This window comes from Zeugodacus cucurbitae, chromosome 3 (genome assembly GCF_028554725.1).
Source record: "Zeugodacus cucurbitae isolate PBARC_wt_2022May chromosome 3, idZeuCucr1.2, whole genome shotgun sequence".
In the NCBI taxonomy this organism is placed as follows: Eukaryota; Metazoa; Arthropoda; class Insecta; order Diptera; family Tephritidae; genus Zeugodacus; species Zeugodacus cucurbitae.
This window is the reverse complement of record NC_071668.1, coordinates 43146368-43173678: the sequence shown is the minus strand read 5'-3', so window position 1 is coordinate 43173678 and position 27311 is coordinate 43146368. Positions and strand designations below refer to the sequence as shown.

Sequence of the window (27311 nt, the reverse complement as noted above, 5' to 3'; positions counted from 1 at the left end):
GTCTTTCGTTCTCATTCAGCCTATTAACTAGATTATCTCTACGATAGCGAATATGAACTTGTTGGTGGCACCTTTGTTCAATAATATCTTGCAAGCCTTCTGCTAAGATGAGGACGTTGTCTATCTCTACTACGCTCATCCCTCCTTCTTTCGACATTTTTTCTAGCATGTTGCCTTTAAACTTGGTCACGCTTGCGTTCTGAATACCTAGCGTCGGAAATACTTGCACGAAGTTCTCGGTGTGCTTCGGTATTATGAACTTGCTCAATTGACTACTATCCGGTCTTGACGCAGAATTCCACGTTCCCTAGTATTTCTATTTTGCTATTCTGAGCGAATTTGTGGATTTCGACGTCTAGTTCTATGCAGAACAGTATTTATGCTATGCAGATCGTATGTCTAAGTTTTCTCGCCGAGACCTACGTTCCCTAGTATTCCTTCTTTGCTCGCTAACTCTAAATACATCGTTTGTACGAAGAATTTGCATGCATCTCCTATTTTGAAAGCGACTAAAAGCCGGTTTCACGAAACAAATTTAAGTGAAAAATAATTAATTTCAGTTTCACCATTTGACTTAATTTTTAATTAAATGGTCATTTAATATTGCCATTTAAATATTATTTAAATACTGTCATATGTAACCATGGTTACGCGTTTCTATCAGCTGAATTCCCATTTGTTTACCATTTTGATAAAGAAATATAATTTATTTGTTTACATAAATCAGCTGTTATTCTTACTAACATCCCTGAATTTTAATTTTTTGGATGCCAAATGTCAATAATGGTGAAACCCAGGAAACTTAAGTGCAAAGTTAAATAAAAATAAAAATTAAAATTAAATGGAACTTAATTTTCAATTAAAAAATTTCGTGAAATCGGCTGTAAGTATAATAGATCGTTTACTTAATCTAGGCATAATTCAGTAATTGTAAAAGTCTTACCAAAAAAGTTAAAATAATTGTTTAATATAAATTTTCCAGTGTACTGCTTCACTGCCCTGCTTCTCCTGTAATCGATTCTTTTTTTTTTTTGGTTGTGGTCCTTCAGTATTGTTATTTGGATTAAGTGTTGCTGCTCTTAGGGTAATCATTAAAGTCTACTTCTTATATGCATATCAATGTATGATATAATAATCACAACTTCTGTAATATTCACTTTTTTAAATTATAATTTATTGATGCTAGTTCACTAATCAAGTGTCATCGGACTAAAATTTGTTGTAAACCCGAGATATTAGTTATATTTATCATCAACGGCTGCATTTGAATCCAAGTTTTCATACAACTAGTACAACGCTATTGTTTTAATAGGAAAGTTTACGTTAAGGGTTATTACGAATTAGAAAAAAAAAAAATAAAAAATGCCACTCCCATTTTGTGAAAAAATCTGAGTGTAGCTTCTTTCTGCTATTTCCTCTGTAAAATTTAGTGTTTATCGTTAGTTAGTTAACGTACTTTTAGTAATTTTCAACCTAACCTTTGTATGGGATGTGGGCGTGGTTATTATCCGATTTCAACTATTTTCATGGTGTGTAGTGGGGAACGTAAGGGAACCGACTGAGTTTGGTTTATATAGCTTTATTGGTTTGAGAGATATATACAAAAAACCTATTTGGCGGGGCCACGCCCACTTTCCCCAAAAAAAATACATTCAAATATGCCCCTTACTAGGGTGATCCTTTATACCAAATTTGACTTTTATAACTTTATTTATGTCTTAATTATGACACTTAATAAGTTTTTGGTTTTCGCCATTTTGCGAGCGTGGCAATGGTCCGATTTCGCCCATTTTCAATACCAACCTCCTCAAGGTGCCAAGGTATATATGTACCAAGTTTCGTCAAGATATCTTAATTTTTACTCAAGTTATTCTTAGCAACTTTTGTTGATAGTTTATCAACATAAAATTTAAATTGATTTGATATTTATTCATTAAAATACAATAATATTGAATCGATAATTTGAAATTAGAATGTAACAGTGATGAATATTACTCATACTTTGATTTGGAATTAAATTTATTACTTGCCATGTAATTTAACTAAATAGTAATATTTTCCCAAATACAGAATAACAATTTCAAACTCAGTTCGAAAATTGTTTATAATTGTACTGATTTTAATCTAATTTAACTCAGTAATTGAATCACGATGTTTTTATTTATTTACCCAAAGCCCTTTAATTTTAATGTTTAAATTGATTAAAGTAACTTATGTGTTCAAAGTAACACTTCATTGAGGATGGAGGTATAACAAGTTAGGCATACTAAATAGCGGAATTTTCCTTAAATCGATTTTTTGCTAGTTTTGTGTTTTGAGTTTTGTTTTTCATTTGCGCACAGTTACACCTGGCAAATGTCGAATTCACACGGCTCCTTTGGAAAACATAAATTTATACCTATTGTCCTGGTATTTGTCTGCGGATTGGCAGACAACTTTCGCACAATCGCCCGGTGTTGTTGCCAATGCAAATTTTTTGCTTCATTTATCTCTACTCAAAGTAATAAACGAGAAAAAATATATTTTATTGCTTTGGGTGCTTAAAAGTGAAATGTGAATGGTAACGAATTGAATTGGCTGTGAATTTATGCATTAGTTTCCCCAGTGAATTGCCTTTAGAAAGCGTACTCCTCTGCCAAAAACATTACATGTAAGCTCCTGTGCAAATTTTTGTGTGTCATATATATAAGTATATACATGTATATGTATGAGTCAAAAATAGTATTGCCCTTATTTAAATCTCAATTGAAACAGTTAAAAATTCCTAGTTTCTTACAAACTTTGCATCTATGTATGTTCATGTCATATATAAATATTCACTTACCATAACTGAGGGTATTCACAGTACTCATTTCTTAAGATTCGATGATAAATTTAATTAAATTTTTATGATGTCATCTTTATCGCTTCTCATTCGTAACATGGAATCTAAAATACATTAGCATATACGGCAAATGCTGCTAAAGTTCGATTTCTCTTATTTTTATACTTTCGCAACAAAAGTTGCTAAGAGAGTGTTATAGTTTTGTTCCCATAACGGTTGTTTGTGTCACCGTCCGTCTGTCCGTGCAAGCGATAACTTGAGTAAAAATTAAGATATCTTAATGAAACTTGGAACACATGTTCCTTGGGACCACCATTGCCACTAGAAAATGGCGAAATTTGTGAAAAATTTGTCGTAAACGGACTTTAACTTTGCAAGGCCCCAGATATCGAACATGTTGAACTCAGCGCCTAAGGGTAAGTTTTAATCGAAAATATGGGTAAATCTCTTAGATAATTTAATGTAATTCAGAAGAAATTGTTTTCTTTCAATAGTGTTCCAAAATTATTAAAATCGGGTCATAACATCTCCTAGCTCCCATATACCTAATTATAGGTTTTTCAAAAATACAATGGGCTTTATTCCTCATATATGTATTGGTTAATATGTGAGCAAAATTAAGTGAACGTATAATCATGGATATAATGCACATTGCTGGTGAAAATGAATGAAATCGGTTCAGGAATTACCTCAGACCTCATATACTATATATGACGATTTTCGTTATTCTATTAAACTTTATGCCGAATTTATGGGTAAATTTGTGTGTTATGTAAATAAAATTTCTTCAATAAATTGCGTGACATCCGAACTTAGCACTTCCTTACTTGTTATTATATACATTTATTATATGTATTTAGAGAATATCGAAGAAACTTACTTATGTATCAGTATGTATCAGTAGTTTAATTAAGGGTTGGAGTTATAATCAAAGATCAATCCCAGTTCTTAGTTCTTAGCCTCAAGGATTACTATCTCACGTGTACATTCTCGTAGACGGTTATTCCAAGTTTTGTTTTGACCGCATGTGAAAGCGGTCGTCTTCGCTGATTCTAGAAAATTGTAAAAGTAGCAATGTCGGTCAGTGATTCGAGTCTAGTTTTTGGTAAGAGCACAGTGAAATGAATCATCACATTAATGGGACCGTCAAAAATTGGTTTAACGACATTTCGGTTTTTATTGAGCAATGCTCTGGGGATCATATCTTAGAAAATATTTTCTCGGAATAACAAGGTATGATTTATATAGAAAAAACGGCCCGATTTAGCGAAAAATGTCAAAGGCACTATGGTCAAATTGGTACAATTAAGTTAGCAATGACTGCCCCATTCACCATATTCTGCAGATTTGGCTACAATGCGACTTCTTTTTATTTTCAAAAAGAAATTAAAGAAATGAGAAGTTGAGAATTATTGAGACAACGGAGACCTACTTCGCCGACTTCCAGGAAACGTGTTAAAAAGTTAGAGTATTGGAGCCTCGGGTCAAGTGTGTCGAGCTATGTGTACAATCAAACAAATGTTGGGTTAACAAAATGTACACTGTGCAACATATTGTGGGAGTTTAAAAATTTAAAATGATTTGCTAAATATGTATGTATGTGCGTGTACCATACATAATAAATAGCCTTTTCACACAGCCAAATTAATTGATCAATCAAAATTTTGTTTTGGAATCCAGTTTTTGCCCTACACACTGCCGGCTACTCGATAACCGATCAGCTGTTATACATTTTTGTTTTGCTTTTCATAAGAAGTTGGTAAGTTTCATCAGCTGATTGCTATTTTTAGCAGCGACATCTACCGTGTAGCGTGAACTCGTAGACAAAGAACGTACCGACAATTACAAATACGGTCTTTGTCGTAGAGTTGCATTTCATTTTCAAGTCGATTAAAAATTAATGTTGATTTTTATTTTGTATCGTAAATCGATCTTAATCAGCGTTTTAATCGAGCCGGTTATTTGATCAATTAGCACCTGTGTGAAAAGGCTATAACATGCTTTTAATTTTTATTCAAGTACCCCATTGGTTTACAGTTATATTAGCATTTATTTTATGTTGCATTACGGTTTACATCTCAAAGTAACAAATTGCCAGTGGATAATCTTAGAAGTTTAAAGGTTTGATATTTTATACAATTGCCACGACTTTAGCCGAATTAATAATAGAGCGCCATTAATTTCATCTTCTTACAATTTAGCGCCAATTGGAAATACCACATGATCTTTCCAATGAATTGGGAATTGGAATCAGTGGGTACTGTTTCGAACACTTTCAAAGCTGCAATGATTTCTTCCATTCGAACAACATGCGTAGCCGCTGTCTTTTTATCCGCTGGACTACGAATATGTCGTTGTATAACTCGTACAACTCATCGTTCCATCATCTGCGGTATTCGCTGTTGCCAAATTTTATAGGACCATAAATCTTCCTCAAAACATTTCACTCGAAAACTCTTAGAGCTGTCAAATCGGATATCGATATCGTACACGATTCTACACCATACATACCATACATCAGGACGGGAATAATGAACTATTTGTAGAGTTTGGTTTTGGTTTGTCGAAAGAGTACTTTACTTTTCAATTGCTTGCTTTGTCCAAAGTAGCACCTGTTGACAAGAGTGATTCAGCATTGGATTTCAACGTCGACATTGTTTGTAGAAATAACAGCGCGGTTGTTAAGGCCAATAAGAGAGGTCCTTCCTAGCTGCGCTTCTTTGATACTACCTGTTAATCAGTCACTAGTATCAAGTTCAGACCATTTTTACATTGCAATTATACACTTATTGTATGTATATACATACATAACTGCAAAATTATTTATTTCCGTACAAATATAAAATTCATCTTTAATTTACAATTCTCTATAAATTGTCTATTAATACATATGAAAATACACATGCACTTATACAGAGGTATGTTCTGCCTGATATAGAGCCGCGTACCCACCCACATTTATTAAAACTGTATAAAATTGAAATTGTTGCAAACAGCTGTTCGAGCCAGCATTAGTATAAGTTCGATGCAACATGTATGATCAACACAGCCTCCCATCGCCCACCTTCAATGATTATGTACCAGTTCGACCGGACGCCTTCCAAACGCACTCTATACACCAACTTACATATGCACATATGGATGTTTGATTGTGTTGGTCGTGTTGTTACATTTTTGACGCGTGTTTGCGGTATGTTGTTGTGGTTGTGGTCGTTCGCTCTCAACCTAACAGCAATGTAGGCAATAGCACCGGCATCAAGCATCCGACAATACCTATTAGGACAACTTCAACGAGCTATAAGCATAGACCACCCACTTGCTCCATGCTGAGTTTCGTCGCTCTTTCTGCCGAAGTAAACCTCACATGCCTCACGAAAGCGAACACGAACAACAACATTGTTCTGGTCGGCAGCTCCATCACAACTATCCAACTCTAATAATAATATTCGCCATTCGGGTTTAGCGTCGTAAACACATTTACTCCCGTAGATATTACTATACTGCTGTCATTACTGTTGTTTTGACTTTCGTGCACATCTCGGGTTTACAACTATCTACTTCGTTTCATTGTTCGCTTCGACTTAACGCTGTTGCTATTTTTGTATCATATATGTGGCACAATCGTGTTGTTGGATAGCTCTACGTTGCGCTGGTTGGCGGTGGCATGTGCCCACATCGTCTTCGTACCTTTAAATTACATTCCGATGCATTCGTTTTTTTCTTACCACTGTGGTTGTTGTGAATTTTGGCCAATTTGTGTCGGCCTATACAGGAATTGTCGCACCGTATCCTGATGTCCTGTTTTGAGTAGCTTCGTATTCAGTTGCGCAAAGGATTCTGCACCAATTGGACGCGAGTGCTCATAGCGTGAAGCGGCTGCGACTTTTACTTTATAGCATAGTTCGTTAGTACGCCGAATATCGCGTTTATATGGTTGTATGGGCTTGTAAAGCTTGCCATTAATTATTTCAAACTTAACGAAAATTTTCTCCAAAAACCATATAGTGGAAAGCAAATACAAATTCAAAGGAGAAATAATGCGTTTGTGAGTGATTTTTTTAATTGCTACTCAAAACATCAATTCATATACAAAAGCAAAAAAACGGCTAATAAAGAAAAAGTGTCAATAGTTTTCAATCAAAACTAGAGGAATATAAAATAATAACAAATAATATATTTGAAGCCATTCCAAAATGTTTAATTATTTTCTTTCGTTAGAAGAACACAACTAATTTTCAAAACGTAATAATAAAAAATATGTTTAAAACATAATTATAGTGAAAATTTGTACGTGAACTCTTAAAAACACATTTTATTTACATTTGGAAATCGGTTATAAATTTATTTAAATCAACTTATGACAAATACCGTAAATTTATAAATCATTAAACATTACTTCGCTTTTAACTCAATATGAATTGAATTTAAGTATATTTTTAAGAATATATACGACAATAGATTTGGTGAGTCTCAATGTTGAGTGAGAACATCAATATCTTCAAAGGATTCCACGAGTGGAGCAAATTAATCAATTAGTATTATCATTTTAAAGGGTGCTGCAAAATATATGAATATGGTTATAATGATTAAACCCCAAATTAATTGGAGAGTAATATAATTCTTAGACTCAAAGTTGAAAAGTTGTCTTCAAAACACGTTTTTTTATTGTTTTGTACTTAATTAATATTATGTTTACTTAAATGTACAATTACATCTAATAAATTAAACAATTATAACGTGAAATACATATATAGAGCAATCTGAAGGAGACAAAGTTTATAAATTAAGCCCCAAATGTTGCTGAAATAACCTCACCTTAGTTTTGTGGTTATCTTAACATTTTTTTATCGATTATATAAAAATTTTTCTTGTCAGAGATATAGTAGTCTGCGGTTTGATGGGACGTTGTCTGAGAAGTGTATACCAACATTTGTGCAGTATATTTAAGATCTTCTGATTCTTTAACATATCTGTTCCATTTAAGTGTTCAGTAAATATGAAAAATGTGCCAACTTTTTTTCCTGTTAATAGGAAATACTATAAATTGGGTTCATATAAGAGCTCTTGGTATTCGACCAAACGAATTTACAGGAAAGAGCATTATTCGAATAATAATATTGGGTTTGCAGTATCCAGATAGTCGTAAGTCGTCTACGTATCCGGTTAACTATTCATTGTCGACTATTCGAATGGTATGAGTTTATTAATTTTCATATTTTTATTGAAAAAAGTGAAACTCACGAAAAATGGTACGGACTTTTCTGAAACTGTTATATTCGCGCCCAATTGACATTTTCTGAAATTTAATACAAGTAAAAATCCAAAGCTGTTGGATTTCAAACAATTTTCATTTATTCAAATACTCGCAGTAGGGCAACTATTGGAATAGTCGCAATATTACGACCATTCGAATAGTCTTATTCGGTTAATATTTATACGAACAAATCGGACATTCGAATAATCGATTTTCAGGTTATTCGAATAATTTTAAGAGCCCTAGTTTATATACTATTTATAATAATTTACAAATATATATATTTCCTAAAAAATATTTATCCTCTTTTAAAAATATTCAAAATTATAATGAATATAAAATTATATTGAAAGTAAATTAAGGATCTGTTATTGTTAGTATAATAGCACCGATGCTTTTATAACGTTAACATTTGTCTATATATCCGGATCCATGAGTAGACATTTCGGAACCGCAATATACTGCATCATATATGCATATATATTACAGTCGGACCGATTAATCGGCCTAAGTATCGGCATCGGTCAGTATCGGCCGAAAGTTTGCTAATCGGAATCGGAATCCCAAAAATTAGGAATCGGTCGGACACTAATATATGTATATATTCATATGTATATACAGATCTCCATAACTCAAACTCTTGAATTGGCAATAGAAGTAAAATTTCATAAAAATTCCCTTCCATAAATCGAATTTTTCAAACAGGACATAATACAAAATTTACTTTTACTATCGAGACAGAATTTTAAAAGAGTCTTTCTATATCGTATGGAAGCTAACAAAAAATATGATATAACACTTATATGAATGCATAAATCATGTAATAAAGGCATAGGATACAGACGTCAAGACCCAAACAATAGCCAACACAACAAATAAAATTACAAAATTCATGTTTTAAGGTTATATACATAACAAGTTATGCGAAGTAAATAAATAAAACTGTGTATAAATCTATATTTTAAAGCATTTCGAAAAAAATGTATGTTTTAATGTTTTTTCTCTAACTCGAAGTTTTTTTGTGGATTATGGTGGTTCGAGTTAGAGAAGTTCCACTGTACATTGAAATCATTACAAAATTATAAAATGAACTTTTGAAGTTCTAAAGAAGGTTATGAAAGTGGTTGCTTTCTGTGTTTGTATATGTCCTAAATATATGTACTTAGAGACCATAATAAAAAAACTATCCATTTACGTTACAATTTCTTTGATTTTGCTTTGCTTCTGAGGTAACAAATTTTAATTATGTACAACACATTTTTGTTTTTCACATTTTCTCCATCCCAATTAATGTTTGCGGCTTAATTTGTTAAGAAGTTATAACTACATGGTCGTTTTGAGTTTTTCAGCTTTATTGGATTTATACACATATTTTAAACTATCGCAATTTTCGAGGATTAAAGGTGGGGCAATATTTTCAGGGGTTAGCAAAATATTAAATAATGCACTATTTGTGTGAAATTTCATTCTGATAAAGCTATTGAACGGCATTTTATGAGGATGACCATATTCCGCTTTCGCCCAGTTTTTAGATGTATGGTTTTTAATGAGGCACAATTTTTAGAAGTTGGTCCTTTTGGCATCTACTACTTATTTTAACTCAGTTTGGTTGGTCATTTCATAATTAGCACTCTTACTCCGGTGCAACGTTTATTGTTGACAACGGCCTCAATTTTTGTAAGAGGTGGTAAAAATTGGACCTCTCGACTGGAATTTATTCGAGCCAACCTCCGTGGTCACTTGCCCGAGATCATTTTTAAAAGATAGTGGCAAGCCCCTATGTTTATAATAAAGCTAAACTCGTGGCCATAACCTTATAGTAAAGTAGGCAAATATGGACCACCAATATTTTTTTGGGATTTTTGGATGGGCAATAATACAATCAAATTTACTTCATTAACTTAAAAAAAATAGTTCTTATTTTATAAATCTGCACTTGCTGAACGATAAATTCAAACTGAGGAAGTTTGAGCGAAAAGACGAAAAAACCAAACAAAAATAACGGAGGATTTATTAACTGGAATTCAAGATAACTAGGTGATCCATATTACCCACCCTTACTCTATTTATATGAGTGTTAATTCTCCTGTAAAACCACATGTTTTAAGACAACTTTTATAAATACATATATACTATATATCATAAATTGGAAATAATCATAAAAATAATTCGATAAATTGTTTAAATGAATTGGCCTTGAAAGCTTCATATGATGATAATTAAGGAGATAACTGTCTAGAAAAAACGTCGTGGTTGACTTATTGCCGAATATATATTAATATATGATATTAATATATGAGATTGTAAATATTTCATTATTTTGTCTTCCACTACTATTGATCTCAGTTTTTTCGATTGAAATTTTAATGGGAATAGTGGTCCATATTGAGCATATTATAATTTGGTAAAATCATTGCATGACATGTTTTCCGTTCCTCTGATAGCATTTCTATCAAGCATAACGGTTAATAAGGGGTTAAATATGTTAACAAAATCAAGTGAGAATATGAGAAATGAATGATGCATACTATTAGCGTTTTTAGATAGGAGCTAATAGATCAATTAACCGGCCTCTGCTCGGTTTAAACGCTTATTAAGATCGATTTACCATACAAAATAAAATCTACATTTTTTTATTGCGATTGGCTGAATTTTTTTACTGTCTAACAACGCTATATCTTTCCCAACGCATTACTATTGTAGTTTTAGTATGTTAGCATGATTTTTAAATAACTATAAAAAGAATTATAAAAACGAAAGTAAATATGGTATGAAAGTTTAAGACATAAGACTCTAGCCAGAGTTGTTTTCTTGTTGAAATACAACAATCGGCCATTGTAGTCCGAACTTATGGTAGTACAGTCAAGGTTTCGATTCAAAATATCTTTGTAGTATAGAGAATTCAGCCTTCAAACTATTCTGTCAAGGTGTCCAACACATTGAGTCAGCATGCAGCCCCACACCATTATGGAACAACCACCATATCTAATAGTTGCTGTGATCCGATGAGGCTGCATTTTGGACACGGTTTTCCATATCCACTGATGACCGTCGGAGCCTCATCCACTTCGGTTCAATTTGCATGTTGCCTAACAAAAGATAATCGCAATTATTATGTCTTGCAGTAAGCAGTGATTTTCACTTTTGTCCTTCCTTTTAGGCCGGCAGATCTTAATGTGTTGCTAAAGTGTCAACCGAAAACAAAAGTGCAATTTTTGATATACAGTAATCCCCGCTTAAGTACCACTGCTAAAAATGTAACACGTTTGAGGTACGAAAGCGGGGAAGGTACTTAAATGAATTCCGCTTAAGTGCATCGAGATACTTACCAAACTTTTTCTCAAAACCTCGATCTACTATTTTTTTCTTTTAGAATGAAAATCACATTTAGTTCTTATTAATAACAAAAATACAAAAAATATGTCTGTACAGGACAAATTTGGTTAGTAAAAAAATTTAATTCATATGAGATGATCAAAAAAGTTTTCTTTACACTCTCTTTAGCTGGTTTCATAAGAAATAATAAGATGTGAAATGTATAGATAATATTCCGATGACGTTTAAAAAATTGCTTCACATAAATTATCAATGTCATAATCTGAGCGCCTAAAGGTCTTAAAAAACTCTGGAATTTACGGTTTTATAACATTGAAATTCCCTTATCATAAACTAAGTAGCTTAAGTTACTAAATAAGGGTATATAGAAAAGGAATGCGCAACATTGGCATTACTATAAATTGAGCTCCAATATTTATTTACTTTTACTAAAGTATAAATGATAAGTTGCAAATAGTCATATTTAGAATTTTCGAAAGTTTCAATTTCTACGCGGCGTTATAAAAGATCGTATAAATCTATGTAAATAAAGCGGGCGATAGTTACACATGCACTCACATTTTATGACTGTGTATGTACAGAGTGAGATTGAAAATAATTGAGCTTTAATGAATTACCTTTCCAACCAAACATGACCCAAGAGTAAATTTTCCTCGCATAAGTATGTGGACACATACTAACGCATGCAACGTTCGTCCGCTCACATTTTCTCCATATCATCGATCAAATTAGCAGTTTGCCACGCAAAATACATGCAGCTCAACATATGTAGTTATGAATTATATATTCATGTGCATACATTTTCTCACATGTACTTATGTTTGTACATATTTATGTACTTAAAGAGAAAATAGATGACTGTATGGACATTAGTGTGGTTAAAAATTTCACGCGTACAAATAACACTTGTAAACAATGTTTTTGTCTTATGTTGGTGTAACCTCATTGACAACATATAATAATTTTGTTTCAATAAATTTTTGTTTCTTTTTTTACAACTACATAATCAATTCTGACTGCTTTTATTATAACTGTTTTTAAATAACTGAAAAACTGAATGATCAGGAAAAACACGCCTAAAAATGTTTGTGAACCTTGTCCAAAATTTTCTAGGAAAATATAAATCGGAAAATTACAAAGACTTGTCGGTATTCTGGGAGCAGTCTCAAGTCTCTAATAGAGACTCATCTTTTTTACTTTCTTTTTCATCATGACTTTTTGGTATGCTAGGAAATTCTTTTAATTTCCAAAATATAAAAGTATATATCCAAAATTAAACTAAACACCTGATTGATTGCCCTTATTTTCACCACACTATTTGTTGAATATTTTTGAGACTATATCTGGCAGAATACCAAAATGTTACGTCCTGATTAACAGAGTTATAATGCCAGTTCCCAATATACCAAAACGCTTTGGAAATAACTTGTAACAAGCTTGCTGCCCTAAGCCTTATGCTTAGAAAACTGTAGTGACTACTGTTGTGAAAGGCTTTTTAATAATTATAGAATAAAGAAAAACGATCCCTCGCTATAAGCTTAGTAGTCGAAGTATACAACAAGCTTAGAAGTCTAATTATAGAACAAGCTTACTGAAACAATAGTTTTCTAAACATGCTTACAATAAGCTTAGTTTAGCAAAATTTTTTTAAGCTTGTGAAAATTTTAAAATAGTAAGCGTTTTTAAATTGTTGTATTGTTATTTCTCATTTATTTCATTTCATTTGAGATTACAGTTGAGCTAATTTTTTTGATTTATATTTTTCTTTGCTTTCTTGGCGGTTTTTGGCAAATTGGAAGAAAGACTTTGTGTTCCGGATGAATTCATCCTCTTCGATTCCAATAGAAATTGCAGCATCTGAAAAAAATGTGAAAAATAAATTAATATATACATTCCAAAAAAAAATTTAAGTATTTACTTCTAATTGATTTCGATGTACTTAGGCCGCGTACACTTTTTTTTTGCTCCGTCCCTTTCCAGCAAAGTTTTTCCGCCAGTTCATCGACCAATAATTTTCTCCAACAATTTTTGGTAAAGTTGGGCTTTTTTCCAACAGTTTTGAGTTCCATTTCCTTTGATTAAAAATAAGAAAAAAACAAATGATTGATTATCGAACAAATTAATTTAGTATTTTAGTAAACTTACGAATGAAGCAAACAAATTTGGATCTTCCTGTAGCTGTTTTTCAAAATAACAATTAATCTTAATAACAAACTAACAACTTCACTAGACTCATTACGAACACTCTGTTTTATTTTATATGGCATTTTAAATTATTTTAAGATATTATGTTCACTCTCACCTTATTCACTTCGTATAAAATTTTACAATGACAATGAAAAATGTGAAGACGCTGACAACGGCGCGACAGAATAACGGTAAACGAAACAGTAAGCTTTGGAAACTGTATTGAGCCTAAGTCTGTCGCAAGTGTTGTAGCAAAACTGTAGCGAGCGTAAGTTTTTTGTAAGTTTCATGTACACAACAGAGCTACAAAACTATAGCGAGGCCTAAGTCAATTACAATCATATTTGTTATGTTGTTACTATGTGAATCATTTTTCAAGCACGTTTATAAAAGTATTATTATTTTATAATTAAATAAACCTTTCATAAATATGCTTTTTAAATGTTTTCGAAAAATCATTACAATAAGCTTATTCTATAACTCTATTGCCGTTCGCTCATAGAAAGGTTTATTGGGTTAAAGCTTTGGGGAGTAATACGTTCTTCGAAATACATATGCTGATTATTATTATGTATTTATTAGCCAAATATTTGCGGATATCATATATGTTTTGAAATCACAAGAAAACCGGACGTGCAACTTTCATTCACATATTATTGTTTAGGTTAGGTCGAGGGGTAGTAGATCTTCGTTACTGCAGAGAGTCTCACTTAGACAGCTTCGGTTGTCTTTTGTGACATCCGAAAAAGCACTTGGATTCTATTATAAAGTTCTTAAGTCGGCTAATGTCGTTTTCAGTCACTTCGCTGGGTTCGCTGAAGATGTGCCTACGGAGGTGTTTTAACCTTAGTCTGGCGAATGGAAAATTCTATTCATTAAGTCGGTGGACACGATATCTCTAAAAGGTATGAAGCGATTTGATTCAAATTTGCCCATATCATAATAAATAATAATATCTAGTTAATCAATGAAGAATTTATTTTTTTGTTTTTATTACAGCTAATTTTATCGAGCCAGTATTCGGCGAAAATATGACTAAAAAGAAATTTTTTTTGCAAAAATGCTTCCAAAAATACACATTTTAATATCTTCTTTTTTTCCTCTCAAAGTATTTTTTGGTTTTTTGATTTTGGATGAACCAATAATGAGATATGTTGTCCACGGCAAGAGCTTTGTTTTAGATATGTCATGGGAGATGAGGTACCCATGTTTGAGTTTTCGAAATTTGTAAATAAAATATTCACAGGATACTGTCTAAATATGTATCTTTGATACGCTGAATTGATGATATGAAATATAAGATTGTATATGTAACAAGAAAAGGAAGGGCTAAGTTCGGGTGTAACCGACTTATACTCTCGTAATTTATTTATTTAACTTTATTAAGGGACACACCTAGTGTGAAATTTCAAAAAAATCATTTTTTTTGTTCATATTTCGGTAGATTACACCTTTAAAAATAACATATTAAAATATATCTCAAATAGTTTTTGAGTTATAGCAATTTAAAGAGCAGCCGCTCGGTAACAGTGAATACGATCATTTTATCTTTAAACGCGTTTTTCTCGAAACATCATTTTCCGAATTTGCTGCAGTGATTACTCAAAAACAAATGATCCGATCACAATCGAGTTTTTTCTTACATGTTCTTTATATAGTTCTCCGTACAATGACCTGTCGATTTTTGATCTGATCAAAAAATCGAATTTTTGGCAGGCCAAAAACGACCAAAATATTGGGTAAAATTCGACTATTTTTTTTTAAGCCGCCATATTGTAAATTTTTCATTTTTTTATCGTAGGTCATTGTACAGACAATATTATCTAGTTTAAGAAGAATTTTTTTTTTAGATTTCATCCACGGAGAAGGCCGGAATCACTGCAGCAGTGAAGGACCTTCTTTTCGCGCCGTTGGAGATCGACTATAACTTAAAAAATATTTAATTTTTTTTTTTTAATTTCACTGTATATTCTTGAAACTTGTATTTTGAAATAATTGATAAAGAAGTTTTTTTAATAAAAATTTCCAAAAAACAACTTTTTTTAGGCCATTACACTAGGTGTGCCCCTTAATATTATATAATACACAATTTGACCCACATATTCGTCATATATATTGTATAAAGTCCATTGAAAGTTGGAAACCCTAATATTTGGTTAGAAGCACTGAGGTCCTCATATTCGATATATGGGGCCTTGAAAACATATGGTCCGATTTCGGCGATTTTTAGAATGGGGCTGCCACACGATGAACGTAGTATATGTGCGAAATTTTGCACTGATATCTTCACTTGTGCTTACTTTTTATATTGTAAAGCAAACGATTTAGCCTATTTTCACAACATATCATTGGGATGTGAAGGAAACTTTTACAAACCAAGTTTCATTGAAATCGGTCGAGTAGTCCCTGAGATATGGTTTTTGACCCATAAGTGGGCGACGCCACGCCCATTTTCCGTTTTGTAAAAAAAATCTGAGTGCAGCTTCCATCAGCCATTTCTTATGTGAAATTTTGTGTTTCTGACGTTTTTCGTTAGTGAGTTAACCCACTTTTAGTAATTTTCAACCTAACCTTTGTATGGGAGGTGAGCGTGGTTATTATCCGATTTCTTTAATTTTTAGACTGTATTAAGAAGTGGCTAAAAGTTTGATTTATATAGCTCTATTGTTTTGCGAGATATGTACAAAATACCTATTTGGGGGCGGGGCCACGTCTACTTCCCTAAAAAATTACATCCAAATATGCCCCTTAATAGTGTGATACTTCATACCAAATTTTAATTCCATAGCTTTATTTATGGCTTAGTTATGGCACTTTTATGGTCAGATTTTGCTCATTTTCGAAAGCAACCTCTTTGGTATATATAACCCTATATATAACTCGTTTAGTTTTGGGTGTTACAAAAAACCGTTATGTGAACAAACTATAATACTCTCTTTAGCAACTTTGTTGCTAGCAACTATGTTACGAGAGTATAAAAAAAGTTGTAACAAGTAAGGAAAGGCTAAGTTCGGGTGTAACCGAACATTTTATACTCTCGCAATTTATTGAAGAAATTTTATTAAGATAACGCACAAATTTACCCATAAATTCGGCATAAAGTTTAATAGAATAACGAAAATCGTCATATATAGATATGAGGGCTGAGGTAATTCCTGAACCGATTTGATTCAATTTCACCAGCAAGAGACACTATATCCAATACTATATGCTCGGTTAATTTTGCTAAGATATATCACATATTAACCAATACATATATGCGTAATAAAGCCCAACGAATTTTTGAAAAACCTGTAATTAGGTATATGGGAGCTAGGGGATGATATTTTTGAAAAACCTATAATTATGTATATGGGAGCTAGGAGATGTTGTGACCCGATTTTAATAATTTTTGGAACAGAGACACACTATTGGAAGAAAACAATTTCGTCTGAATTACATTAAATTAGATGAGAGAATTACTCATATTTTCGGTTAAAATTTAACCTTAGGCGCTGAGTTCAACATATCTGGGGCCTTGAAAAGTTATAGTCCGTTTTGGACAATTTTTTCACAAGTGATGCCACAGATCATATACTGTATTTGTGTACAGTTTTATTTCGCTATCATCATTGGTTCCTAATGTATATATTATAAAGTTAAGGATTCAGGTGGAATTCAAAATTGAGTTATAAAGAAAGTAGTCGTGGTTGTGAACCGATTTCATCCATTTTCCACACATGTCATCAGGATGTCAATAAAATATTATATACCAAATCTGTCGAGTAGTTCCTGAGATATGGTTTTTGACCCATAAGTGGGCGATGCCACGCCCATTTTCCATTTTGTAAAAAGATATGAGTGCAGCTTCCTTCTGCTATCATTTCTGTGAAATTTTGTGTTTTTGACGTTTCTCATTAGTGAGTTAACGCACTTTCAGTCATTTTCAACCTAACCTTTGTATGGGAGGTGGTCGTGGTTATTATCCGATTTCTTTCATTTTTGGACTGTATAAGGAAACGGCTAAAGAAAACGACTGCAGAAATTTTGGTTTATATAGCTTTATTGGTGTGCAAGATATATACAAAAAACATATTTTCCAAAAAAATAACATTCAAATGTGCCCCTCCATAATGCGATCCTATGTTCCAAATTTTATTTTCATAACTTTATTTATGGCTTAGTTATAGTTCTTTATGTGTTTTTGGTTATCGCCATTTTGTGGGCGTGGCAGTGGTCCGATTCCGCCCATCTTCGAACTTAACCTTCTTATGGTGCCAAGGAACACGTGTTCCAAGTTTCATTAAGACATCTCAATTTTTACTCAAGTTACAGCTTGCACGGACGGACAGACGGACAGACGGACGGGCGGACAGACAGACATCCGGATTTGAACTTTCCTCGTCACCCTGATAACTTTGGTATATATAACTCTATATCTAACTCGTTTAGTTTTAGGACTTACAAACAACCGTTATGTGGACAAAACTATAATACTCTCTTTAGCAAATTTTGTTGCGAGAGTATAAAAATACCGTTGTTTTTTTACTTCTAAAACCCACCTAACCCCTTAATAATATGCAGAGATTCTTGTGCTGCGATTTGCTTTGCCACAGTTTTCTCCAAACATAACAAAATAATATGTTCTTATAAATCTTGATCTATTCCTGAGAAAATGAAGACAGTTTGGGTAGAATAGCTAGAAAAATGGCGGGGAAATAAGCAAATGAACTGAAGATTCGCAGTAGTCAAAAGTATTTATACACATTTTTTTGCGTCAAAAGTATTTACACACAACTTGAACTCTATTATCTTGTTATTTTTTAAAGATATTTTTTTAAATTTTAATGTTTATTATAAGTTACTATTCTAAGGCGGTAAATTCATAATTGGTTACATTACATTTGACATCAATAACAGCCTCCTTTATAGTCCGAATTGATTCAAACTTATTAGGCGCTAAGTTAACTGTTAATTTTGACCAAATGTCGGTAATTTCGGCATTTTCGGTTATTACATCAATTGCCCTCTGATATGTAACGAAACCCCAAATATTTTTAATAAAGTTTAGGTCGGGACTCTGCGGAGGTCAACTTGATTTGCTTCACTTAAAAGTTTTGTTGGTAACGATCCTTTATGAAATGGAGCACTGTAAAACGTGGTCTACAATGGCATGGTCATGTGAATTCTGATATATCCGAATGATTTAAGGTCCCTAAATTAGTAGCAGAATTCCAAAAACTTATGTAAGGAAAACTTCCCTAAACAGCATATTTCTTCACGTGGTAAATGCATAAAGCGATTACTAAACAAGCCCTGGAACCAAAATTCAGCATTAGCTGCCCACGACAGGCTCCGAATTGAATTTAAGGAAAATGACTGGCATATGTTTTTTTTATTTTCGGAAATTTTTACCATTTTTCGCAAACCGTCAGGTATTTATGTTAACTTTTTTTTCATTGACTGTTCATTCAATATGCTGATTCGATGCTGCTGCAATATTAACAGGACTAATTGTGGAATTTTGTATGACAGTTCTCACTAATCTTCTACATTTTCTTTGAGTTATCACAGGTTCCCGCCCAGTTATCTTTAAATTGTCCTTGCAATATTTCATGTCTTTTTTTTAATAATATTATAAACAGTATTCCTTCAAATTCTATAAATTTTAACTAACTCCGAAGCCGAAACCGAAACCGCAGTCTTAAACTTAGTTACAGTCTCTGATCTAGTTATTATCGATAATTCCTTTGTTTTCGGCATTTTATTTACCAATTTTTATATTTTAAGGCTGAGTTAGGTTGTTATGAATGCAATAGAATCCAATTATTACTATTGCTCAAACCAAATCCAAGGATAAAGGCTAAATCGTCGTGTGTAAATACTTTTGACGCAAAAAAAATGTGTGTAAATACTTTTGACTACTGCGAATCTTCAGTTCATTTGTTTATTTCTCCGCCATATTTCCAGCTATTCTTCCCAAACTGACTTCATTTTCTCAGGAATAGATCAAGATTTATAAGAACATATTATTTTGTTACCCTGCGACAACAAGAACAACAAGCAAAAGCTTTTTCTGTGTAACTTATAGAAAACATCCGATGTATAAATAATTTTGACTACCTCTGTATATATAAACTTCCACTTTGAAAATAAAGGAAACCGGACCATTAACATTAGAACTTCCTCATACTTAGAAAGAATTTCCTAATTATTTTATAATAATTCAATTATCAATGTTTCTACTGCCAGTAAAGATTCAAAACTCGACGTTCATATTCATGTCTTTACTGTAGTGAAAAATGTTTTTTTCCAGCAAGTTTGGAATTTCTTGTATCGAATATTAAATTTCAGCACACGTACGCCAAATGAAAATGCATTGACATGCCTACTTAACAAAATTACAAGGAATTAACATAAAGTTATCAAGCCAGCGTGGTATGTGGCATCGAAAGCCCACAGCAATAACAATTATGATAATGAATAATAAGAACAATTTTCAATTTAATGACCAGCACATTTTTAAAAGTGGAACAGCTAAGCCACAACTTAAGTATTCAAACAATATTAAAAAAGAACGCCGAAAAGAAGAAATCTGACTGCTAAAGCCGGTGGCATAAAAATACACAAAAGCTTTAAAAGCAGGAAAATGAATAGAAAAATGGCCAAACTCGTTTCGCCGAAGGAGTCTAATTGAGCCGCACAACACCATCGAAACAATACCGAGTATAAGGCGAAATAATGCTATTTGTATAGTTGGTTACATGTGTGGGTGTATATGGTATGTGCATACATAGTTACAAAAACAGCTCTTAAATACATATGTACATGTGGTTTAAATTCCGTTCAACACCTCGAAGCGTCCTACTAGATATGTATATTAGCCTAGCTGGTTGCTATCTATGTTTTGGATGAGTACATCGAACGCCTAAGGTGCGGGCGCGGCCTTACAGTTGCGTCAGCTTTGGCGACAGATGTTTGCAATTGTCATCATTTGCTGTTTTGTTATTTTTTCTCAGACATTTTCGCTATCGCTATGTTGTCTTTTCCTTATTTGCGCGACAAACAAACGAACGCGCACTTCTAGGCCACTAAGTGTAGGTTTGGTTTAACAAAGCTCAGCGTGAGGATGGGGTGGTGGGAGTGATATTCTGTTGTTGCACGAATATCTGATGGGGTGAGATAAATACGTTGCTAAAATTTTAAATAGCCATGGTAATGAAAGTGCCTCGGCTGCAGGAGCTGTCGGCTTAAGCGTCCTGTCCGTTGATTCGTTCATTATTTTGTTTGTCTTTATATTTGCATGAGGCGCGAAATGGAACTGCCGCCGCCCTATTCGGCGTGTAGTATATCCATTACTATGGAACGATAACAAAGCTGAGCTGAGTGAGGTGAAAATTAATGGCACGCACAGTGTGGCAGATCAATGGTATCACAAGAATTTCTTAACTCAACTTTAAAGGGGGAGCTGTAGACGGAATTTGAGTTTTGAACATTTCAAGCAACCTGAAAACATGCAACACGGACAGTTCGACGGGCAACTTCGCAAAATACAGAAAGCCCAAAATAAATAAATAAACGCACGAACAAACCCTTACTTATGCACAGGCTAGCATAGAATCGGCCAAGTAGAGTCATGTGTGCAGAAACTTGTACGTTTTTGACTAGTCAAACGGTTCAAAGAAGTTCAGCAGTGTCAAGTGGCCGCTGCGTCTGTGTCGTACCCAACACATCTGCACAAAATCAAATCACAACTCTGCGCTTGTCTTCATTAGAGTGAGTCTGGCGAACGCACGTTTTTTGCATGCTTAATGGCAATGCAGAGGTACTTTTTCTATAAATCCTTTCATTGGGCTAATGAATGGGAATATGTGTCCAGGTCGGTGAAACTAACTTTCACATACTTCTTTTTCGTCTATCTATACAAGTGTACACTGTGCAACTATGGGACAATCATGAACTTTCCACAAGGAATACCAAAGCTATATAATTTACTAATTTGCTTACAGCCGTTTTCAATAATTAAATTGGTAAATGCACTATTGTGCTTAATTGTAATCTGAAGCAATTAAATAAGATTATGGAGCTTTCGAAACAATGATATAAATGCAGCCAATTTGAGCATTAAAAAAATAACGTAATTCGGAGATGGGATATTATTTATATAAACGCAGTGATAGTTTTATGTTTCGTTTGACGTAACCATCCTACTACATATATAGAATTTCGTACTAAATATTAGCAACTATAGAAATTGGAAAATAAAATTAAAAATAAAATGTTTTTAGCAATTGTTGGAGAAAAAATGTATGGAAAAAATTATGTTTAAATAAAAACATATATAAAATTATTTAAGAGGTTATACCAGTGTGACATTTTCAATAAATCGATTTTTTTTATTTTTTGCTTTTTCGATAGTTTACTCTTTTAAAAATATCCTGTGAAAGCGGGAAGATCTTCAATAGTTTTTGAATGGCAGCGTTCTAAAGAGCGACCGCTCGCTGGAATAAGCAGTTATAGTCGAAACTTTTAACGCGTTTTACTCAAAACGACATTTCTTAAAATTGCTGACATCATAACTCAACGATACATGTACCGATCGACTTCAAATTTAAACTGAATATTCGGATATATTGACTATACAATGACTTACGATCTTTTTGATAGGTTGAAAGTTGTCAATTTTGCAAACGGCCAAAAAAAAACGAAAAATATTTTCAGAACTATGCCATATATTTAACTTTTTTTTGTTTAGCAACTCATTCTGCCGGAATCATGTCAGCAGTTAGAGAACTTTTTTGGCACCTCCGAAGACAGCATATAACTCCGTTATTTTTCAATATTTTTGTAAAGAAAAAATATTGAAATGTATGTCTTCGAAACAATCAATCAAGTACTTTCTTTTTAAAAAATCATGAAAATCGCATAATTTCATGGGTTACACTGGTATAGCCCTTAAACTAGTTAAATATTATTAGAATTAGCGAGTTTTTTCAACAATAAAACACTCTTCGCATTAAAATTTTGACAATTATTCTTACAAAAGTCAATCATAAAGTAATAATTCGCTTCATAATAAACATTTTCAACTAGAGTAATTAGGCCTTAGGTCTTTTCTAAGTTTTCCTTTTATGTGGAATTGACGAATGCTACAGCATACATTATATAACAGATATACAGACATGTACAGACGTTTTTAAAACTTTTGAGACCCGTGAAAGCTCAAAATTATAATACAAAACCACAAGATCTGCAGAAAGTTTTACTTCAGCTAAAAGTTTCAACTGAACTTGTTAAAGCTCCTGAGAACTTGTTAAAGCTTGTAAGTGATGTATTTTCGTTTGTACATAAAAAAGTATGAATAGGATTTATTATTTTATTTAAATTATTTTCCATATATATTTAAATATTTTTTGCGATTTGTTATGACACATATAATATTATAATACAATACCAAAAAATCTATTGTATCCTTTTTCTGTAAACTTGTTTCCAAGTAGATAAAAATGTTCCACTGTTGTTATGGAAGAATTTAAATTTTTTTCAAACGACCCTGTTACTTTTCTGAATTCAAGATGAGTGGATACTGTCGTACAGCAATTTTAAAAGATGCAATGAATGATATTTAATATTTTTTTGTCTTATTAAATAGTGCAATATGTTTAAAATATTCTCCAAAAATTTCAACTCATTCTGAGTAAAATTATAAGAGATATACTATATTTTTGTTAAAAAACTATTAAAATTACAAATTTTAATATTTTATTCTTATTTCCTTCGTTTATTAACTAGATTTATTCATGTACTATTGAAATATTCTTGAGTTAATTTTTAAATAAAAATTTCACAAAATACTATTTAAATAAGTAGCTTTGATATGTTGAATACGTGAATTAAAAAAAAATAGCCTTGTTTTCAGCCTCTGAAACCCACCTACATAATTAATGTATTATGTTTTATAATTAATAATAATTTCTTAAATTAAACAAATATGATTGCAATTAAATATGACGATTTTAAGCACTTTCTTGTCTAACGTACTCCAGAGTTTCTTGCAACGAACTTTAATTTCTTAAAAAAAGAAACACAGCGGTCGAAACTAAAAGAAAGAAATTAATTTGGTAAAAAAAGCTTCAGCAGTAAACCGTAGAAAATTACATTGAAATGAATTGCAGCACATATGAGTGCTTAATACAAGTTTCCATTTACACACATTCCGCACATTTACTTTTGCGAGATAAACTCACACATCTGTAGACACGACATAACTCAGTAAGAAATTTTATAGCTGGATTTTTATTTGTGAATGAAGGGAAAATTCTAGCTCATTCTAAGATATGACTGATTCAGATAATCTTAAATTTTTACGGAATAAACAACCGATATTTAATCGCCGTTATATGTGTTTTGCAAACGGTTCAATTTTTATATTAACTGATATGAAAAAACCTGTGCTATACATACATATATACAAATAGGTACAAGAATAAAGCGATTTGAAATTTTCATAAAATTTTTGTACAATATTTATCAAAACTAAGCAACGCACATCATTTATTTAACTTGCGCACTGCTTATTGGCCATTTCAGTTTTGAACCGAACCATTTTTTGGAGTGGTTTTCGGTTAAGTTTCCGTATTTGAAATAAAATCGGTTTGGTCAAAAACCTGTCAAAAAATGCGGTTCGGTTCAAAACTGGTTTGCAGCCCTACTATTTCAATATTCAAGCTTCACATGGACATGGAGGTTTATAAAGATATAAACAAAGTTACCTTTCCATATTTTAAATTTCGCATACTCGTCTGACACGAGTAACGAGTTTCGTTGCCAAAAAAATCGTATTTTAAAGTCAGACGATATTGTATCGGTATTTTGCCACTAATATTTTAAAGGCAAGGCTCCTTTAGTTTTCAATATTGTGTACATTTATTGATTAGCCTATAAGCAAACAAAAAGAGGTATTCTCGTAGGTCTCTGCTACTGAACATTTCTATTTCCTCTAGGGTAGTTAGTTACCTACTGGAAATGCAGCATTCGCAGCAATATATGTGTTCTGCGTGCATGCCCTGCATAGACGTCAACAAGAGCGTTTTGATTCGGCAAAGTGAAGAAAGCATTCGGCGTACGAAGACGCTGCATGCGCCATCCAGAAAGAGGAAATGTTTGGCACAACTTGGGCCATTAAATGAATACATATGAACATGTGTTTTCAGTCTTTGCAACATATGTCGTTTTAAGTCATTAAGCCAGTTGAAAACAAACAGACGCCCACGAATCATCTTGAGCCTTTTATGAAATTTTACTTGCTGCCTTTGCCTCTCACATTAGTTCACCATTTAATTTTATTATTTTTAATGCATTTTAATTACAACATCTTCCTAAGTTTTATTTGAGGTTGTTTTCTTTTTTCATAAAAAAAAAACAAATTAAGAATTGAATTCTGTATATACAGTGGAACTTCTCTAACTCGAATCACCATAATCCACAATAAAACTTCGTGTTAGAGAGACTTCGATTTATTTACTTCGGATAAAGTTTTATGTACACATGTTAAAAGATGTGTTCTGTAATTTTGATTGTTGCAGTGTACTATTGTTTGGCTCTTGACGTCTGTATCCCACGCCGTTGTTACATGCTTTATGCAAACCATAAGTGTAATATCATATTTTTTGTTCGCCTCCTTACGATATAGAGAGGCTCTTTTAAAATTCTGCCTCGATAGTACAATTTTAAATTTTGTGTTATGCCGTGGTCGCAAAGCTCGATTTATAGAAGGAAATTTGTATGAAATTTGACTTGTATTGCCCATTCAAGAGTTCGACTTATAGAGAACTTCGAGTTAAGGAAGTTTGAGTTCTGGAAGCAAATTTGTACGAAATTTGATTTCTAAACGCTATTGCCAATTCAAAAGTTCGGTGCGGTGCACCAAAATTGAAGGCAATGGTAAGAAGTTGATGCGAAAGCAAATGGGTGGTAAACTGACTGACTATTAAGCTACTGATCTGTCATTACAGCAAAAACTCTTTCATGTCATTTATAATTCTTTGTGATGGTGCAATTTAAGATGCTCAGGATGAAATGGAAAAGACGGTGGGCGACACTTCGGAGTAGAAACTAATTGAGAATGAAGAAATACTCTTACCATGTTTGTTGTGTTCATAGCATTGGCCAATTGTGACGATTTCCCCATTCTATTTTCGTACTAAGTATCAATTATTGGTTTCATGAATAATCATTTTATTTCCTTGATTATTGATTTCAATAAATAAATATTATAAAACTATTATTTATACGAGACTTTTTATTCGTTATATAATTCCCTTTTATTTTAATATCCAATATATCATTTTGGAAAATCTTGTTTTTTCTGAAGTGTCAAATGGTTCAGCGCTCCCAAATAATTTTTTCAGTGCGATCAAACATACATACATATGTACGAGCACATAGTTTTCGATAGTTCTGGTTATACTCTCACAACAATTTTGCTAAGAGAGTATAATAGTTTTGTTCACCTAACGGTTGTTTGTAAGTCCTAAAACTTAGCGAGTTAGATATAGGGTTAAATATCTCAGATATTTGAATGAAATTCCGAGGTATTATTTTTCTTCTAATAATTGTATGTGCCATAAATGGATGAAATTCAGTCAATTCCCCTAGCTCCCATATACCTAATATGAGCGTTTTCAAACATCCAATCGGTTCAGGTATTAATTCAGCCCTCATATTATATACAGCGAAACCTTTACTTGCGAATACCTCCAATAAGTGGAAACCTCTATTAACCGGACAAAAATTTAGGAACCTAGTTTTACGTTGCGTTTTCAGAACAAATTCCACTCTAACAACCGGACACCTCTCGTATGCGGGTGCGGACAAGAAACTTAAATTATAGAACGAAAATGTAAAGAAAACTGTGAAAAACTGATAAGTGGCATGATGCTCTAATTAACGGACAAAGAAGAAAAATAATTTAAATAAAGGTAGATTAACTAATTCCGAAAGCTTGGATGTTACGTGGAATTATGTGTGAGTGACTACAAAAGCATGATAAAAAATCTCTCAGAAGAGAAAAGTTTCAACAAACCACTCCACAGATTTTAAACAAAATAAATTATCTTCCTACCTGCTAATAGAACATACGTTTGTCAACCCATCGATCAGGGGATTATACACAATTTAATATGTGCAGATGTAGTGATATACTATATTTTGACAAGAATAGAAGGCATTTCAATGAAGAAACTTGCAAAAACATTTGACATTTTGGACGTTTCATATTTTATTAAGACTGCATAAGATAACTTAATGATGGAAACAATTAAAAACGGGCTTTCAAAAATTTTTAGTGAAATTTGACATTGATGCCGTGGTCGGAATTTAGAAATCAACGGTATCGGCTTTAAGCGGTTAGATGGGTTTCAAAGGTTAAAAACAAGGGTATTTTTTTTTAATATATATAATCACATATTTCATTTAAACAATTCAGCGTATCAAAGATACATGTTTAAACAGAATTTTGTGAAATTTTTATTTGAAAATTCCGAAAACTCAGCCTTTGGCACCTCATCTCCCATGACATGTCCATGAAATATTAAAATTTTAATTTTTGACAGATTTTTTTACAAAACACACACTTTTTTGGTAAAATTTTCGGCATATAATGGCTCGAAAAAAAATAGTTGCAATTAAAATATTAAAAATTCCTTCATTCATTAAGTAGATAATGTTATC

General features: G+C 32.5%; 1 protein-coding gene across 3 annotated transcripts in view; it reads left to right on the top strand.

Annotated features, from left to right (window-relative positions):
* Positions 1 to 6662: 6662 nt before the first annotated feature.
* LOC105218874 (lachesin) overlaps positions 6663 to 27311 on the top strand; it is a 106128-nt gene continuing 85479 nt past the window's right edge. Inside the window, exons 1-2 of one of the 3 annotated variants that reach the window (XM_054228219.1) lie at positions 19778 to 20018; positions 20096 to 20361. The gene's annotated coding sequence lies outside the window, so the exon portion shown is untranslated. Of the gene's footprint in view, positions 6870 to 19777; positions 20362 to 27311 lie in introns of those variants that run through there. The other 2 variants (XM_054228218.1, XM_054228217.1) reach the window with 2 other exon arrangements.